Raw genomic sequence first — 18,955 nt, 5'->3', positions numbered from 1 at the left:
CTTCTGGGAAGTCTTTCCGCAGGATTTTGGAGTGTGTCTGTGGGAAAATTTGCTCATTTACCCAAAAGAGCATTTGTTAGGTCAGGCACTGATTTTGGATGAGAGGGCCTGGCTCGCAATTGGCATTCTAGTTCATCCTAAAAGTGATTGATGGGGTTGAGGTCAGGGCTCTCTGCGGGCCAGTCAAGTTCTTCAACACCAAACTCACCCAACCATGCCTTTATGGACCTTTGTGCACTGGGGCGCAGTCGTGCTGGAACAGAAAATAGCCGAACCCCAAACTGTTCCCACAAAGTAAGAAGTATACAGTTGTCCAGAATGTCTTGGTATGCTGAAGCATTAAGATTTCCCTTCACTAGAACGAAGGGGAGAAACCATGAAATTCAGTAAATTATCCATCATAATAATTAGGAGGGGTTTCCACTTGTTTTTGTTTATCTAGTCCAGGGGTCTCAAACTCGGCCGGGTAAATGATAGATAAAATTTACAGGCCGCATTACTTTCAAATTTGGTACAAAAAATATAACAATACTAGATTACTATAACAATACTAGATTACTATAACAATACTACATTACTATAATACTACATTACTATAACAATACTACATTACTATAACAATACTACACTACTATAACAATACTAAATTACTATAATAATAATACTACATTACTATAACAATACTAGATTACTATAATACTACATTACTATAACAATACTAGATTACTATAATACTACATTACTATAACAATACTAAATTACTATAATAATAATACTACATTACTATAACAATACTAGATTACTATAATACTACATTACTATAACAATACTAGATTACTATAACAATACTACATTACTATAATACTACATTACTATAACAATACTAGATTACTATAACAATACTAGATTACTATAACAATACTACATTACTATAACAATACTAGATTACTATAACAATACTACATTACTATAACAATACTACATTACTATAATACTACATTACTATAACAATACTAGATTACTATAACAATACTAGATTACTATAACAATACTACATTACTATAACAATACTAGATTACTATAACAATACTACATTACTATAACAATACTACATTACTATAATACTACATTACTATAACAATACTACATTACTATAATACTACATTACTATAATAATACTACATTACTATAACAATAGTACATTACTATAACAATACTACACTACTATAACAATACTAAATTACTATAATAATAATACTACATTACTATAACAATACTAGATTACTATAATACTACATTACTATAACAATACTAGATTACTATAACAATACTACATTACTATAATACTACATTACTATAACAATACTAGATTACTATAACAATACTAGATTACTATAACAATACTACATTACTATAACAATACTAGATTACTATAACAATACTACATTACTATAACAATACTACATTACTATAATACTACATTACTATAACAATACTACATTACTATAATACTACATTACTATAACAATACTACATTACTATAATACTACATTACTATAACAATACTACATTACTATAACAATACTAGATTACTATAACAATACTACATTACTATAATACTACATTACTATAACAATACCACATTACTATAACAATATTATATTACTATAACAATACTACATTACTATAATAATACCGCTAGGTTTAAGGTTTAAACTTAACGGAAATTTGTGCGTTTACTCCACGTGCTTATTTTAACAATTCAGTTTTCCAGTTTGTGTCGCTAAATGCCATTTTGCTGCTCAGTTGGCAGTGTTTGGCAAACACAAAAATGTCAAGATTGGGCAGCCACTTTTTAGATAGTGCCACAGTGCCCTCCGTAGATGGTGTCACAGTGCCCTCTCCAGATGGTGCCACAATGCCTTCTGTAGATGGTGCCACAGTGCCCTCTGTAGATGGCACCCCACGCTCCCTCCCTATAGATAGCTCCATTGGCGCTCCCTCTAGGAGTGGAATCCCCAGCCAGAGCGTTGCTGACTCTCTAGCCAGGGATTCCTCTCCTGGAGGAGCCCCTTTCGTCATTATCCATATATGGACAGTGACGTCAGAGGCTCCTCCAGGAGAGGAATCCCCGACCGGGGGGCGTCGGCAACGCTCTGGCTGGGTATTCCACTACTAGAGGGAGCACCAATGGAGTTAGCGCTACACCCCCCTCCCTGCAGATATCTACAGGGGGTGGCAATATCTTCAGGGGGCTGTGTGGGGCGCTATCTACAGTGGGGTGGCGCTTTCTACAGGGAGGTGTGTGCAGCACTTTCTACAGGGTGTGTGTGTGTGTGTGGCGCTCCTCCTTTAGCCTGCTCTCTGCTGTATCGAGGATGTCTTGGGTGCTTCGATGCGCCGCGGGCCGCATGTTTGAGACCCCTGATCTACTGAAATTTTTGCGTAGATGGCATCAAACAGGAAGATTAATCTAATCATGTTACATGGCAGGTTGTATGTGTTACATAAGTCACAGTCTATTTCTTTCACTGAACTTTGGCTTTAAATTGGTTTTAGAGGAACTGTTCATGTGAACACAGTCCTTCCTACATTGGGATTGGAGATGGTAGAGTTGATACTTTGGGTTCAAAGTTTGCAGTGAGTGAGGGTGATTCACATTTTGGAGAATTGATGGAGAATAGAATTTTTGAAGATTTGCTCATCCAGAATTGGGATCAGTGACCCCTGTGCCTCAGCAGCGATGTGATGTGGCTCTTCGCCAGTAGCACTGAATCATAGCAATGGTGTCTTGGCAGGAAACCCAAAACCTTGTCTGAGCAATCCATTACTAATGATTTTTCAGAGCTGGCAGTTCGATCGGTCACCGCCCTTTTGTTAGCTAGATGGCCTATATGGCATATTATTAGTTATAAGAGCCTTAAAGGAGTTCTCTGGGAATATATAAATGAGATTAAAAAGCAGAGCTCTGTATGTGCTCCAACTTCATAACATAGACTTTGCACCACTTTTGTGAAGTTGTAGTGTTCGCCAACTTATATCCTATGCATAAGGCTGCTCTGACCTCTGGATACTATAATAGGGAGCAATGTATCTAATCTTTAGTGTATGTTTGCAAGTAAACAAGTTCTGCTCCCCACACTGGTGGTGTTCTTAATACCCTGGGGCAAAATTGTACTATATATGAAGAATAGGTTATGTTAAAACTTAATTTTTATTAATCACTAAAATATAGACGTAAATGACAATCCACAGATGACGGTAACCGGTCCCCAGCAATGGGGAGACAGAAGTAAATAAAGGAGTTATCTGTGATTTTAAAATTGATGGTTTATCCTTAGGAGAGGCCATCATTATTAGATAGGTGAGAGTCCGACTCTCGATTCACTCGAATGGGGTAATGCAGCAATACCTTGCCAAGCCGCTACGAAAGTAACGGCATGTACAGGTACAAACACAAATTAAATCCATTTAAAGAATGCAGAGACTGTGGCGCTCATACAAGAGAGTTGGGCCCTTACCAATCGACTATTGATGGACTATCCTAGGGTCAGCCAACAATTTTAAATTCCCTGATAACCGCTGTAAGGCTATGTTGACACAGGGAGAATTCACTGCGTAAAAGCACACCGCGTATCTGCCCTGGGCACCGCACGGAATTCCGTCTGAAAAACCGTATTATATTGTGGTGCAGTTTTTAGTCTGGAATGTCTGCTACGGTAAACTGTACGTATAAAAAAATAAAAAAAACGCATACTTGCCCTTTGACGCCCGGCCTCCTGGGATGACGTTTTATCCCTTGTGACCTTTGCAGCCTGTGATTGGCTACAGCGGTCACATGGGATGAAACGTCATCCCAGTAGGCCGGCCTGGACGAAGAAACACAGAATTCTTCGGCGGAATAGCAGCTTTTCAGATGCAAAAAAACGCAACATCTGCTATTTGTTTGCAGGTTTTATCTCCCCATTGAATTCAATGGGGAAAACCTGCAACAAAAAAGCAGCGATTACACAAATACCATTGACATGCCGCAGATTAAAATAACGCACCGCAGGTCAATTTATGAACGTTTTTTCCGCTCATTATTTAAACAGCATATGGAGGAGATTTGTTCAAATCTTATCCACTTTGCTGCTACTTTATTATGCTGCGGATTTTCCTCAACAAAATCAATTACGGAAAATTTGCAATATTTACACTTTGTGTGAACTTAACCTAACAGGTAACATGATGGGTGCCTGGCCATGGGTTCAAATCGTCTTGTTGTTCATTTTAATAACCGTCAAGACTCCACTTTGGCTCGTTTTCTGAACTTGCCCCTGGAACGTCTCACCCTTGTGTTAAATTTTTCCTATGCAGGGAACCTATAGCTTTTTTTTTTTTATTCAGTGTGTATTTTGGCCTATATTTTAGTGAACCATAAGTTGGCGCAATAGCCAGCATTTATTAATATTGTTATTTATTTTATTGGCTTTTTTCTATTCGGTTGTAGCTGCCATTGCTGTAGGATATGCTGCCATATTGGTTGTCACTTTTGCAGTAGATTCTCTGCATCTGATGATAGACTGTCACTATGTTATTAGCAGTACATGCTGAGAAAGTGACAGATTGTCATCAACTGCTGGGAAGTTACTGCAAAAGTGACAACCAATCGTTTTCACTTTTAGAAATTTGGCCGCCATAGAAGAATAGTAAAATGTCAGCATCTCTGGAAGTGAAATAAGATTATTAATAAATCTGGGCGACCGCTCTGATTTGCCAAAATATGGCTGTTGCTAAGTTTTGGCTGGAGTTGCTTTTTAACCCTTTCTTGCCGACACTCTGTAGATTCACGTCCTTTTCGCACATACCCCGTGCTGCCAGGGCGTGAATATACAGATCTCTGTTCCAGCCGGCATAGCACTGTGAAAAGCGCTCGGACGCCGGTGGTGTCAGTGTCCGTGTCCACGGCTCCCCAGCAACCTGTTCTCTGACAGCCGAACCGATTGGTACGGCTACAGAGAATATGATCACCGTTATTAACTGCTTCCTGACCGCCCACAGTAAATTCACATCAGCGCTTGCTGGGCTCTGTGCAGCGCTGACGTAAATTCACAGTGGGTGTTAAAAGCGCGATCCGGGTGTCTCAGAGTAGTGCTGACACCCGGATCGCGCTCTTAACCCCTGCCTCTGGTCATTTTGTGATTTGGTGATTGGTTCAGATCCCGATCATGTGATCGGAGGGAAAGTTTGTTGTTGCAACAAACTGGAAAGTTTGTTGTTGCAACAAACTGGAAAGTTTGTTGCTGCAACAAACTTTCCCGAGGACCGATTGCGGGTGTTGCCGACGGTTGCATGGCAAAACCGGAGGCCATACAACGGCCTCCGGTCTGCCATTCACGGAAGCCTATGAGGACCAGCTGGTCCTCATAGGCTTCCTGTCAGTGTGACTCTCAGCGTCACACTGACAGTTTATAATACGTTACACTACTAGGTAGTGTGTAATGTGTTATAGCAGCCATCAGTGCTGCAGGTATTCAAGTAAAGAAAGTAAAAAAAAAAAAGCATTCAAAATGTTTTATAACCGTATATATTTTTTTTTTCCTATAATAAGTCTTTTATTATAGGAAAAAAAAACGTTAAAAAAGTACACATATTTGGTATCACCGCGTTCGCAACAACCCCAACTATAAAACTAGAATATTATTTGTCCCGCACGGTGAACACCGCAAAAAAATAATTAAAAACAATACTAGCATCACTATTTTTTTGTCATCACCCCTCCCAAAATATAGAATAAAAAGTGATCAAAAATTTGCATGTAACTCAAAATAATATCAATAAAAACTACAATCCGTCCCGCAAAAAACAGGCCCTTACACAGCTTTTTTGACTGAAAAATAAAAAAATATGGCTCTCAGAATATGGTGACACAAAAAAGAAATCATTTTATAGAAAAGTGCTTTTATTGCGCAAACGCCACAAAACATAAAAAAAACTATATACATATGGTATCGCCGTAATAATAAAGTAAAATGTAATTTATAGCGCACAGTGATTACTGTAAAAAAAAAGGACAAAAATCATTGGCAAAATGTATGTTTTTTTTTTCACTTTGCTTGCCAAAAAATCGAATAAAAAGTGACAAAAAATCACATGTACCCTAAAATGGTACCAATGAAAACTACAGATTGTAACGTAACAAATAAGCCCTCGCACGGCTCCGGTGGAGAAAAAATAAAAAAGAGTTCTGGCGCTCAGAATATAGCGGCAGAAATTGTGCAGAGTGTCCAAAAGCGGATAAGATTGGGCACCATTTATCAGTGCGACACCGGCCACACATCTATGCATTATTTATTCACCCCCTTATTATACCCTCTTATTATGCCCTGATGTACTCCGCACAGATTACATATGCCCCCACATTATAAACTGAAATACCAGCAAAACCCCAAACAGAACTATTACCAAGCAAAATCTGCGCTCCAAAAGCCAAATGGCGTTCCCTCCCTTCTGTGCGTGGGTCCAAACAGCAGTTTATTACCACATATGGGGTATTGACATAATCGTGAGAAATAGCTTTACAAGTTTTTATTCTTTATTCCTTGTAAAAATTTCATTTTTTTATATTTTTTTCAGAAAAAAAGTAGATTTTCATTTTCACAGACATATTCCAATAAATATAGCAAAAGACCTGTCGGGTCAAGATGCTAACTATACCCCTAGATAAATTCCTTGAGGTGTGTAGTTTCCAAAACCACTTTTGGGGAGATTCCACTGTTTTGGCACACAAGACCTCTTCAAACCTGACATGGTGCCTAAAATATATTCTAAAAAAAGGAAACCCCAAAATCCACTAGGTGCTCCTTTGCTTCGGAGGCAGGTGCTTCAGTCCATTATCACACTAGAGCCACATGTGGGATGTTTCTAAAAACTGCAGAATCTGGGCAATAAATATTGAGTTGCGTTTCTCTGGTAAAACCTTCTGTTACAGAAAAAATGTATTACAAATGAATTTTGGCAAAAAAATTACATTTGTAAATTTCACCTCTACTTTGCTTTAATTCCTGTGAAACGCCTAAAGGGTTAATAAACTTTCTAAAAGCTGTTTTGAATACTTTGAGGGGTGCAGTTTTTAAAATGGGGTGATTTATGGGGTCTATCTAGTACATAAGGCCCTCAAAGCTACTTCAGAATTGAACTGGTCCTTGACAAAATAGCCTTTTGAAATTTTCTTGAAAATGTGAGAAATTGCTGCTAAAATTCTAAGCCTTGTAACGTCCTAGAAAAATAAAATAATGTTCAAAAAACAATGCAAATATAAAGCAGACATATGGGGGATGTTAATTAGCAACAATTTTGTGTGGTATTACTATCTGTTTTACAATTAGATTACATTTAAATTTACAAAAATTTTAAATTTTGCACATTTTCTTGACATTTTGGTGTTTTTCACAAATAAGCTATGAATTTATTGACCAAATTTTCAACTAACATAAAGTACAATATGACAATCTCTGAATCGCTTGGATAGGCAAAAGCATTCCAGAGTTATTACCACATAAAATGGCACGTCAGATTTGAAAAAATGGGGCTGGTCATTGAGGCATCGATGACCCTTGGTCCTGAAAGGGTTAAAAGGGTGTTCTACTTTTTTTGTAAATAAAGCATCATTGTAAACTGAAAAGTTGCGCAATATTCTAATATACATTACGGGAATTTATAAACTTTTCTGCACCAGTTTTCTGGCATAAAAAAATATTGAAAGGGACAAAAGTCGTAATTTGCATTAAAACTTGCAACTTTTTGTGCTGTTGCTGCCGCTCATGACACTTTTCTAAAAAGTGGGTGGAGCTTAGCGGAAAGGATGGCCGACAAATTAATTATAATTTATGCTAGAAATTGGCGTAAATTATGGCGCAAATCTAGGCCAGCTATGATCTGAAAAATGTTAAGATGCATGTTTCTTGGTGAGAAGGGGATCTGAGCACCTTCGCAGCCTCTGTCCACTTATGTCATTTTTTTTTTTTAGGAAATGTGTACAGCTCTTCGTGTATTAGAGGCATAATAAAACTGGAGCTGCCCTTTAAGGTTATGTAGGTTCTCTTCAGGCATTCTGCTTCATTCCTCTGCTGTTCTCCGCTTATGTATATTCATGTACTTAAAGAGGCTCTGTCACCAGATTTTGCAGCCCCTATCTGCTATTGCAGCAGATAGGCGCTGCAATGTAGATTACAGTAATGTTTTTATTTTTAAAAAACGAGCATTTTTGGCCAAGTTATCACCATTTTTGTATTTATGCAAATGAGGCTTGCAAAAGTCCAAGTGGGTGTGTTTAAAAGTCCAAGTGGGCGTGTATTATGTGCGTACATCGGGGCGTTTTTAATACTTTTACTAGCTGGGCGTTCTGATGAGAAGTATCATCCACTTCTCTTCAGAACGCCCAGCTTCTGCCATATCACGCTGTGACGTCACTCACAGGTCCTGCATCGTGTCAGACGAGCGAGGACACATCGGCACCAGAGGCTACAGATGATTCTGCAGCAGCATCGGCGTTAGCAGGTAAGTCGATGTAGCTACTTACCTGCAAACGCTGATGCTGCTGCAGAATCATCTGGTGCCGATGTGGCCGACGCTCGTCTGACACGATGCAGGACCTGTGAGTGACGTCACAGCGTGATCTGGCAGAAGCTGGGCGTTCTGAAGAGAAGTGGATGATACTTCTCATCAGAACGCCCAGCTAGTAAAAGTATTAAAAACGCCCCGATCTACGCACATAATACACGCCCACTTGGACTTTTAAACACACCCACTTGGACTTTTGCAAGCCTCATTTGCATAACTACAAAAATGGTCATAACTTGGCTAAAAATGCTCGTTTTTTTAAAATAAAAACGTTACTGTAATCTACATTGCAGCGCCGATCTGCTGCAATAGCAGATAGGGGTTGCAAAATCTGGTGACAGAGCCTCTTTAATAATACTAATTTCTTAAATTTTGCTAATGTAGTCTAAATGAGACACTGCACCCATGGCAAAGGGTTAAATCCCATTATACATACCTTAGGATTCTGAAGATTGTACTTTATATTTCACATTACTCCCTGTCGCCAGTTTCAGGCAATATCATCATATTACCCGTAAAAATTGTCAAATTAGAAATCTGCAATTCAGAATGAGAAGCTGATGTTATATGTAGTCAATATCAGCGCAGATTCTGAAGATAAACCCCTGTTCAGACCAAATGAGAAATAAAAGAGAAGTACAGTGAAAGTCCTTTACCCATATAGGAGACTCCTCTCATTAATAAATTATAAAAAAAGAACCATTATATTGGCAAATTTTATGTTTTATATCCATCAGGTCCGGGGTGTGTGATTTTTTTTTTTAGCATAATGGCACAACAGTAAATGTTTTTCTGGTGCGGTACGTCTGGAGTACAGGAGTTAAGCCCTTCAAGGGCTCTGTTCACACATGCCAACATATGCAATAGCGGTGCAGTTGAAAACCTTACCAAAAATCCTTTAAAGTGACATGCTGCATTTTCTTTCATTGTGCGGTACTTTTTACTAAAATCTGTTTTGGAATTTTTATGTTTACTGTGAAATTCCTTTAATCTGGCTTCCCATAATCCAGAAAGTATTAGAATCTTGCTTCTGTTTCCAGCACAGAACTGCACTATAATGTGAAATTTCATAGGGTTAGAAGATCTGATTACATTTACATTTATAGCAGCGTGTTTTGCGTTAACATGTTATTTTGGCCGTTCTTCCGGAAGGTTCTCAAACCTGCAGAATTGACTTTATTGTTTTTTTCTATGATTGTCTGATAATCCAGAATATTTGATAATATAGCACCAAGCAGCTCCTATGGATGCCAGACTAAGGATATTTTACTGTGCCTTGCTACATTTTGTATCTTCACTGTAATTTATTCTCACTAGTTAAAGAAGCACTCCAACTAACCCCCCCCCCCCTCTCCATTTGTACATGTGATTAGGTGCAAAGTAATGATATTTATTTCTTACCAGGCACCTTTGAATGGCACCCTCGCCGATCAGCTGTATGGAGGGGCTGTGGCACCCCCTTTAGTGCTGTGTCCCCTTCATTGTTTAATCACCCACAGTGCTGTACATTTGATAGTGGCTGTGCCTTGTACTGCGACTCTCCGTCAATGGGACTGTGCTGCAGTACCAGGCACAGCCACAACCAAATGTATAGTGCTGTGCCTATGTGAACAATTAAATTAGGCAGACGATTGGTGGAAGAGCTGAAGTCATTAACCCCTTAAGGACGCAGCCTAGTTTTGGCCTTAAGGCTCAGAGCCCATTTTTCAAATCTGACATATTTCACTTTATGTGGTAATAACGTCGGAATGCTTAAACCTACCCAAGCGATTCTGAGATTGTTTTCTCGTGACACATTGGGCTTCATGTTCGTGGTAAAATTTGGTCGATATATTCAGTGTTTATTGGTGAAAAATTGCAAAATGTAGAGAAAATTTTGAAAAAATTGCATTTTTCTGAATTTAAATGCATCTGCTTGTAAAACAGACGGTTATACCACCCAAAATAGTTACTAGTTCACATTTCCCATATGTCTACTTTAGATTGGCATCGTTTTTTGAACATTTTTTTATTTTTCTTGGACGTTACAAGGCTTAGAACATAAACAGCAATTTCTCATATTTTTAAGAAAATTTCAAAAGCCTTTTTTTTAAGGTACCTCTTGAGTTCTGAAGTGGCTTTGTGGGGCCTATGTATTAGAAACCCTGATAAAACACCCCATTTTAAAAACTAGACCCCTCAAAGTATTCAAAACAGCAGTTAGAAAGTTTTTTAACCCTTCAGGCATTTCACAGGAATTAAAGCAAAGTGGAGGTGAAATTTGCAAATTTCATTTTTCTTGCTGAATTTCAATTTTATTCATTTTTTTTTCTGTAACACAGAAGGTTTTACCAGAGAAACACTACTAAATATGTATTCTCCAGATTCTGCAGTTTTTAGAAATGTCCCACATGTGGCCCTACTGCGCTCGTGGACTAAAACACAAGCCCTAGAAGCAAAGAAGCACCTAGTGCATTTTGAGGCCCCTTTTTTATTAGAATATATTTTAGGCAGCATGCCAGGTTTGAAGAGGTGTTGAGGTGTCAAAACAGTAGGAATCCCCCAATAGTGACCCCATTTTGGAAACTACACCCCTCAAGGAATTCATTTAGGGTTGTTGTTACCATTTTGACCGCACAGTTTTTTCACAGCACGTATTTGAATTGGGCTCTGAAAAGAAAAAAATGTCATTTTTTCCAATAAAATGTCATTTGTGATCAAAATTTCTTATTTTCACAAGGAACAAAATACCCCATTTTGTTGCCCAATTTGTCCTTAGTGTGGCAATACCCCATTTGTGGTGATAAACTGCCGTTTGGGCCCATGGGAGGGCTCAGAAGGAAAGGAGCGCTATATGTTTGTTGGAGTCCAGATTTTGTTGGATTGGTTTTCGGGTGCCATGTCGCATTTGCAGAGCCTCAGAGGTATCAAAGCAATGGAAACCCACCAAAAGTGACCCCATTTTGGAAACTACACCCCTCAAGGAATTCATTTATGGTTGTTGTTAGCATTTTGACCACACAGTTTTTTCACAGCATCTATTTCAATTGGGCTGTGACATTAAAAAAATGACATTTTTTCCAATAAGATGTAATTTTTTACCAAAATTTCTTATTTTCACAGGGAACAAAATACTCAATTTTGTTGCCCAATTTCTCCTGAGTGCATCAATACCCCATTTGTGGCAATAAACTGCCGTTTGGGCCCATGGGAGGCCTCAGAAGGGAAGGAGCGCTGTGTGTTCTTTGGAGTACAGATTTTGCTGGTTTGGTTTTCGGGTGCCATGTCGCATTTGCAGAGCCCCAGAGGTATCAAAGCAATGGAAACCCACCAGAAGTGACCCCATTTTGGAAACTACACCCCTCAAGGAATTCATTTATGGGTAATGTGACCATTTAGACTCCATAGTTTCTTCACAGAACTAATTTGAATTGGGCTGGGAATTAAAAAAATATATATTTTTTCCAATAATATGTCATTTTAGCTCAAAAATTCTTATTTTCACAAGAAATAAAATACTCCATTCTGTTGCCCAATTTGTCCTGAGTGCGGCAATACCCCATTTGTGGTGATAAACTGCCGTTTGGGCCCATGGGAGGGCTCAGAAGGAAAGGAGCGCTGTGTGTTCTTTGGAGTCCAGATTTTGCTGGATTGGTTTTCGGGTGCCATGTCGCATTTGCAGAGCCCCAGAGGTATCAAAGCAATAGAAACCAACCACAAATGACCCCATTTTGGAAACTACACCCCTCAAGGACTTCATTTATGGGTGTTGTGACCATTTTGACCCCATAGTTTTTTCACAGAACTTATTTGAATTGGGCTGGGAATGAAAACAAAATTATTTTTTTCAAATAATATGTAGTTTTGGCTGAAAATTTCTTATTTTCACAAGAAACAAAATACCCCATTCTGTTGCGCAATTTGTTCTGAGGGCCGCAATACCCCATTTGTTGTGATAAACTGCCATTTGGGCCCATGGGAGGGCTCAGAAGGAAAGGACCACCATTTGGCCTACTGGGGATTTTCTAGTGCGAAGTCATGTATGCAGAAGCCCCTGAGGTACCAGAACAGTTGAAACCCCCAAGAAGTGACCCCGTTTTAAAAACTACACCCTTAAGGCATTCATCTACATGTGTAGTGAGCATTTTGACCGGAGACCTACACCCCATAAACTGTAATGTGGGTTCTCCCGGGTATGGCAATACCCTACATGTGGCTGTTATCAGCTGCCTGGACACACAGCAGGGCCCAGAGGGGAAAGACGAGGGGGGATAAGCTGTGTGGAGTGCATCAGGGTAAGTAAAATTGGGGTAAATTATAAACCAAGGGATGTATGATCAATTTTAAAACACTTTCATACAGAGCTCTGGTTATTCGGGACACGTGTCACATTGATATATTGTGTCCTCCCTTACCCCCTCTTATAGCAGACTTTGCACCTCTTTTGACTTTTTCCCTTCTTGCCAGTTTGGGGAACTTCTCCTGGAAAGTGTTGCCCTGGTACGATGCGTGTGGGCTCGCTTCCAGAAGTACTGGGTGCCCCCCCCTTCTTGGTCCCTAAAGATTAGGTTCTTGATAATCACCTCTTGAAATTCCAGGAAAGTTCCCGTCTGGCCTGCACATCGACGTAGCATGTACGCATTGTACAATGCCATCTGTATGATGTGCCCGGCCAGCTTCTTATACCACACCGCATGGCGCTGTAGGGCTTCAGGGCTTGATCTTACAAGTCCATCCCTCCCATGTACCTATTGTAGCCCAGGATGCAGTCTGGTTTGGGGGTGGCCTTTCCTTCATATATCCTAAACCTGTAGGTATACCCTGATGCACTCTCACAGCTTATACATCTTCACGCCATACCTTGCCCTCTTACCCGGCAGGTACTCGCGGAATTGAACCCTCCCTTTAAAATGTACCAGGGACTCATCAATAGAAATACACTTCTCAGGGGTGTATGCTTGGGAAAACCGGGCACTGGAACGGTCTAATAGGGGTCTCCGTTTATACAAACGGTCAAAACTGGGGCCATCTCGGGATGGGCACGGCTCATTATCAGTATAATGTAAGAAGCAAAGTATTGCCTCATTTTTTTTTTTATAGGTTACAGTTCAGTTCTGAAGTTGCTTTGAGGGGCCCATATATTAGAAATCCCTATCAAACACCCCATTTTAGAAACTAGACCCCTCAAAGTATCCACAACAGCATTTAGAAAGTTTATGAACCCTTTAGGTGTTTCACAGGAATTTAGAGCAAAGTAGAGGTGAAATTTACATATTTTTTTTGGTAAGAAAATCCTCTTTATACCATTTATTTTATAACACAAAAGGATTTATCAGAGAAACGCAACTTAATACTTATTGCCCAGATTCTGCAGTTTTGAGAAATATCCCACATGTGGCCCTCGTGCGGTAATGGGCTGAAGCATCGGCCTCCGAAGCAAAGGAGCACCTAGTGGATTTTGAAGCATCTTTTTTATTAGGCACCATGTCCGGTTTGAAGAGGTCTTGTGGTGCCAAAACATTGGGAACCCCCCAAAAGTGACCCCAATTTGGAAACTAGACCCCTTGAGGAATCCATTGTAGTTTTCTTGGGGTGCATGCGGCTTTTTGATCAGTTTTTATTCTATTTTTAGGTGGCGTGGTGACTAAAAAACAGCAATTGTACGATTGGTTTTTTTTTCGTTTTTTTTTACAGCGTTCACCGTGCGCTATAAATGACATATTCACTTTATTCTGCGGGGCGATACGATTACGGCGATACCAGATGTTTATAGGTTTTTTTTATGTCTTATGGCGTTTGCACAATAAAATAAGTTTTGTAAACAATCATTCACTTTTTGTGTTACCTTATTCTAAGAGCCATAAAGTTTTTATATTTCAATCAATAAAGCCGTGCGAGGACTTATTTTTTGCGTAACGAACTGTAGTTTCGATCAGTACCATTTTTAGGTACATGCGACTTTTTGATCTCTTTTTATTCCATTTTTTGGGAGGTGAAGTGACCAAAGTATTGTGATTGTGGTTCGGTTTATTATTTATTTTTTTTACGGCGTTTACCGTGCGGGATAAATAATGAAATAATTTTGTAGTTCAGGCCGTTACGGACGCGGCGATACCAATTATGTATAGTTTATTTGTTTGTTTATATATTTTTATTAATAATAAAGGACTGATAAGGGAAAAAGGGGGATTTTTACTTTTAATACTTTTAAATCTTTTATTTTCTTATTTTTACCCAACTTTTTTTAACTTTTTTTTAACTTTATTACTTTGTCCCACTAGGGGACATGAGGGCAGGAGGCCCTGATCGCTATTCTAATACACTGCACTACATGCGTAGTGCAGTGTATTAGAACTGTCAGCTACTCACTGACAGCAAGCATAGTGGGTCCTGACGTTGTCAGGACCCACTAGGCTTCCGTCTATGGCATCGCCGGACGCCATTGTTTGGTGTCCGGTTGCCATAGTCACCATCGCCGGCCGCTATCGCGTAGCAGGCCGGCGATGGCAGCTCAACCCCTAAAAAGCCGCGATCTCTATAGAACGCGGCTTTTAAGGGGTTAATCAGCGGGGACACAGCGATCGGTCCCCGCTGTAGGAGCTGTGACAGCTGCTGAACAAGACAGCAGCGTCACAGCTCCTGTATGTGTCGGGAGGACGGCCGAAACGGCCGTTACTCCCGTGACGTACTATTACGTCATGGAGCGCGAACGATACAGCTGCCATGACGTAATAGTACGTCAAGGAGCGGGAAGGGGTTAATAGGTCATTAATATTACAGTTACGGAAAACCCCTTTAATGACCAGGGATAATAGGCTGGATAATGAATGAAAAATGCATCATCTTCCTATTTTAATGTGAGGACATATGGACGGAACCCCTTGTTGTACTATGGTTTACATACCTAAGGTAACTTTACACTGGACCAGTTACCTTAGCCATCAATGTGCAGCCATCTCAGCCATCAATGTGCAGGATTTCTGCAGACCTTTCTTCTACCTTTACGTTTAAGGCTACATTTAGACGAACGTGTGCAACCTCGGAAAAGAAAACTTGATGTTTTTCATGTCCGAGGTGCACCCAAGCAGTACGCGTTATCACGGATCCCTCATAGACTAGAGTCTATAGAGGGATGCGTAAAAACGCAAGAAAATAGGACATGTCCTGTTTTTTCATGGACCCTTCATATGCTCCGTTAAAACAACGGTCGTGTGAACAGGCCCATTGAAAAACATGTGTCTGGGTGATGGCTGTTGTTTTAACGGCGTCACACGGACGAGTTACATGCTCGTCTCAATGAGTCCTTAGTCATAATCTTCTGGAATGGCACATTCTCTTCCCAGCAATCGCTGCATTGTATCAAGGTTCTCCGATTTACATTCTCTCTGTCCCGCTGAAAAAATGCACTTGGCAGAATATCTTTTACTATCATGAGATGAGCTGCCATTATTACATTTTTGTGCTTGCTGCCACTATGCCATTGTGCTGTGTGTTTTTTCTTATCTGACACAGCGGGGTCATTGTTCAAGCTCAGCAGAACCTCGGGCCAATGTGTGGTCCAATGCACAATCCAAAACTATTTCTCGCTTTTTAGCCTGGTCGATCAGTGCCAGTCCGACATCACCTTCTCATGCGCTGCCTGCAGGATTTCTTGTGAAAGCCAAAATAAATATCTGAAACAAAACTTCTGCATCTTTGTCTTTCTGGTCACTGTAAGTCAGTTAGTAGCAGCTGGGAGTCGATGGGAAGAGAAGCCCTGACCTCCGCAGGATACATTTCTGAATTGTTCCTAAAGAAAATATACCGAGAATGTCTGTTTCTGTACTTTATGTAGTTATTCTACATTGTTATCTCGCTTATTGCGCAGTTTCGATAATGACCTATTAGAATGTATTATGAATAGCAATTCCCTAAGTGACAAAAGCTAAAAATCCATTGCTATCACTTATTTTACGTTTTGGACTACAGGGTCACTGTAAATAGGCATTCCCTATTATTGTGGTAATCAAAGTTAACTTTTACATACAGGAATGGTCTATAAATCACCTTTTAGAGTATATATGATTATTCATATTCCTTGAGGCCTCCATGTTCACCCGTCAAGTCTGTGTGCCATTCAAAGACTATTGTCTGCAAGTCAACTGTAGGCGCCAAGATACTCTCTGCACCCTGGCACTTTATTATTAGAAAGATCTTGCGGGTAAATGTTGCAATGCCAATAATAACACAATAAATAGGATTTGCTCTTTAAACAGTTATAAAATATATCAATATATCGCCTAGCAACTAATTATGGACGGCTACGAGTGCACATCCATAGCCAGCCGTAATTACGGAAACGCCCGTAGACTTCTATGGGGAGTCAGTGCCGTAATTACGGACAAGAATAGGACATGTTCTATTTTTTACGGACTGGACACCCATCCGTAAAAATATGGAAAGGTGTTCGTTGCTCATAAAAATGAATGGGTCCGTAATTACAGCTGAAAGTACGGCCGTGTTCATGGGGCCTAAGTAGCCTGTGTAATACACAACTACTTGACATACACTGTAATGCTTATTTAATTTCCCGTCAAAATAGCTGAAAACATTCATTTATCAGAAATATAGTCAAAACTTAAAGAGACTCTGTCACCACATTATAAGTGTCCTGTCTCCTATATAAGGAGATCGGCGCTGTAATGTAGGTGACAGTAATGCTTTTTATTTAAAAAAAACGATCTTTTTTCACAAAGTTAGGAGCGATTTTGGTTTATGCTAATGAGCTTTCTTAATGCCCAAGTGGGCGTATTTTTACTTTCGACCAAGTGGGCGTTGTACAGAGGAGTGCATGACGCTGACCAATCGGCATCATGCACTCCTCTCCATTCATTTACACTGCACTAGCGATATAGATATATCGCTATGTGCAGCTACATACACAAACCCTAACATTACTACAGTGTCCTGATAATGAATACACATGACCATCCAGCCTGGACGTCATGTGTACTCAGAATCCTGACACTTCTGACTCTTTTCTGTGAGATTCCGGCAACGGATACGAAATCTCGCAAGATTACGAGGTAAACGAGATTTCGTATCCGTTGCTGTAAATCTCACAGAAAAGAGTCAGAAGTGTCAGGATTCTGAGTACACATGACGTCCAGGCTGGATTTCATGTGTATTCATTATCAGGACACTGTAGTAATGTTAGGGCTCCAACTCAAAGTATAATATATATAAGCCTATTTGTTTTTAATATCTATATTCTTTATCTGTTTGCACCCTACTGCCACTTTAACTCTTCCGTACTTCCTATCTTAAAACAAATGAGTAACAGTTTTGTCATCCTAACAAAACAGTATACATCTAACATGGCTACATGAGATATTTCTGAGGAGATGAGATATAATATAATCCACTTGCATAAGGAAGGAGGAAGGTCAAAGGAAAATAACTAAATAAACATTAGTTTTCAAAAGTGGAGTTTAAATCAATCCTTTTAGCCATGCAAGACCATACAAAATCCATAAGTAATTGGGCTGTAGTCAATGAGTGATGCTTTAACTTGGATATCCTAGAGGTTTTTGTGTGTTACCTACTTCTGTGTCCCCGTTACTTTTGTCCTTTTGCTTTTCCATTGTTTCTAGCGCTCAACATTACATCCCCCTCGCTCCTGCCTGTCTCCTGTTCTTGCAATCTTAATCTTTCACCCTTCCCTTCTTCAAACATCTTCCACCAACCATTTGTTGGCCATTTTCTCTCAGTACTCTGTGTGTAAGTAGGCCACCTATGTTTCAGGAGAATAGCCATTTCACTCATCTTCCTCACTATTCCATTTCTAGCTGTAAGACATCTGGCTGCAGCAGGAGCCTTCCTTTTCTACCCTGTCTGCAGTAGGACACACAGATCATTAAGCCCTACCACTTTGCTAAGCCACACCCCTCAATCATTCACCAGGCGAAAATGGGAAAAATCAGTAGGATATGTAGGATGTCCTCTATGTTTATCCTAGACAATACATCTTATATATCTAAAAAGTTATTTGCATGGTGCAGGTTTTTTTTAATCCGACAATTTTTAGTCAAGCAAAACCTTTTTTGTTTTAAACAGTAACAATCCAATTCCCTTTGTTTAGGATTAGTCCGTAAAGATTTATTCGTTCCAATAGTAGGTTAGTGATTGATATCATAAATGTTGATTCTCATCGTTCACATCTCTAAATAATGTCCACATACTTGCTAAAATGGTAGACTTTTTTTAAACAAGCACAGCCAAAAACACAATCCTTGTATGCCAGACATCAGAGCGATGCTAAGCATTTATGCAACTAATTAGCTTGATGTTTCTTGCTACGGCTTACAAAAATATGCTGTGGTTTATATGCTCA

At 39.5% G+C, this 18,955-nt stretch overlaps 1 protein-coding gene across 5 annotated transcripts in view; it reads left to right on the top strand.

Annotated features, from left to right (window-relative positions):
• Positions 1 to 18,955, top strand: part of CADM1 (cell adhesion molecule 1) — a 228,313-nt gene that overhangs the window by 184,274 nt on the left and 25,084 nt on the right. The gene's annotated exons all lie outside the window — the stretch shown is intronic.

This window comes from Rhinoderma darwinii, chromosome 10 (genome assembly GCF_050947455.1).
Source record: "Rhinoderma darwinii isolate aRhiDar2 chromosome 10, aRhiDar2.hap1, whole genome shotgun sequence".
In the NCBI taxonomy this organism is placed as follows: Eukaryota; Metazoa; Chordata; class Amphibia; order Anura; family Rhinodermatidae; genus Rhinoderma; species Rhinoderma darwinii.
This window is presented reverse-complemented; position numbering and strand designations above follow the sequence as displayed.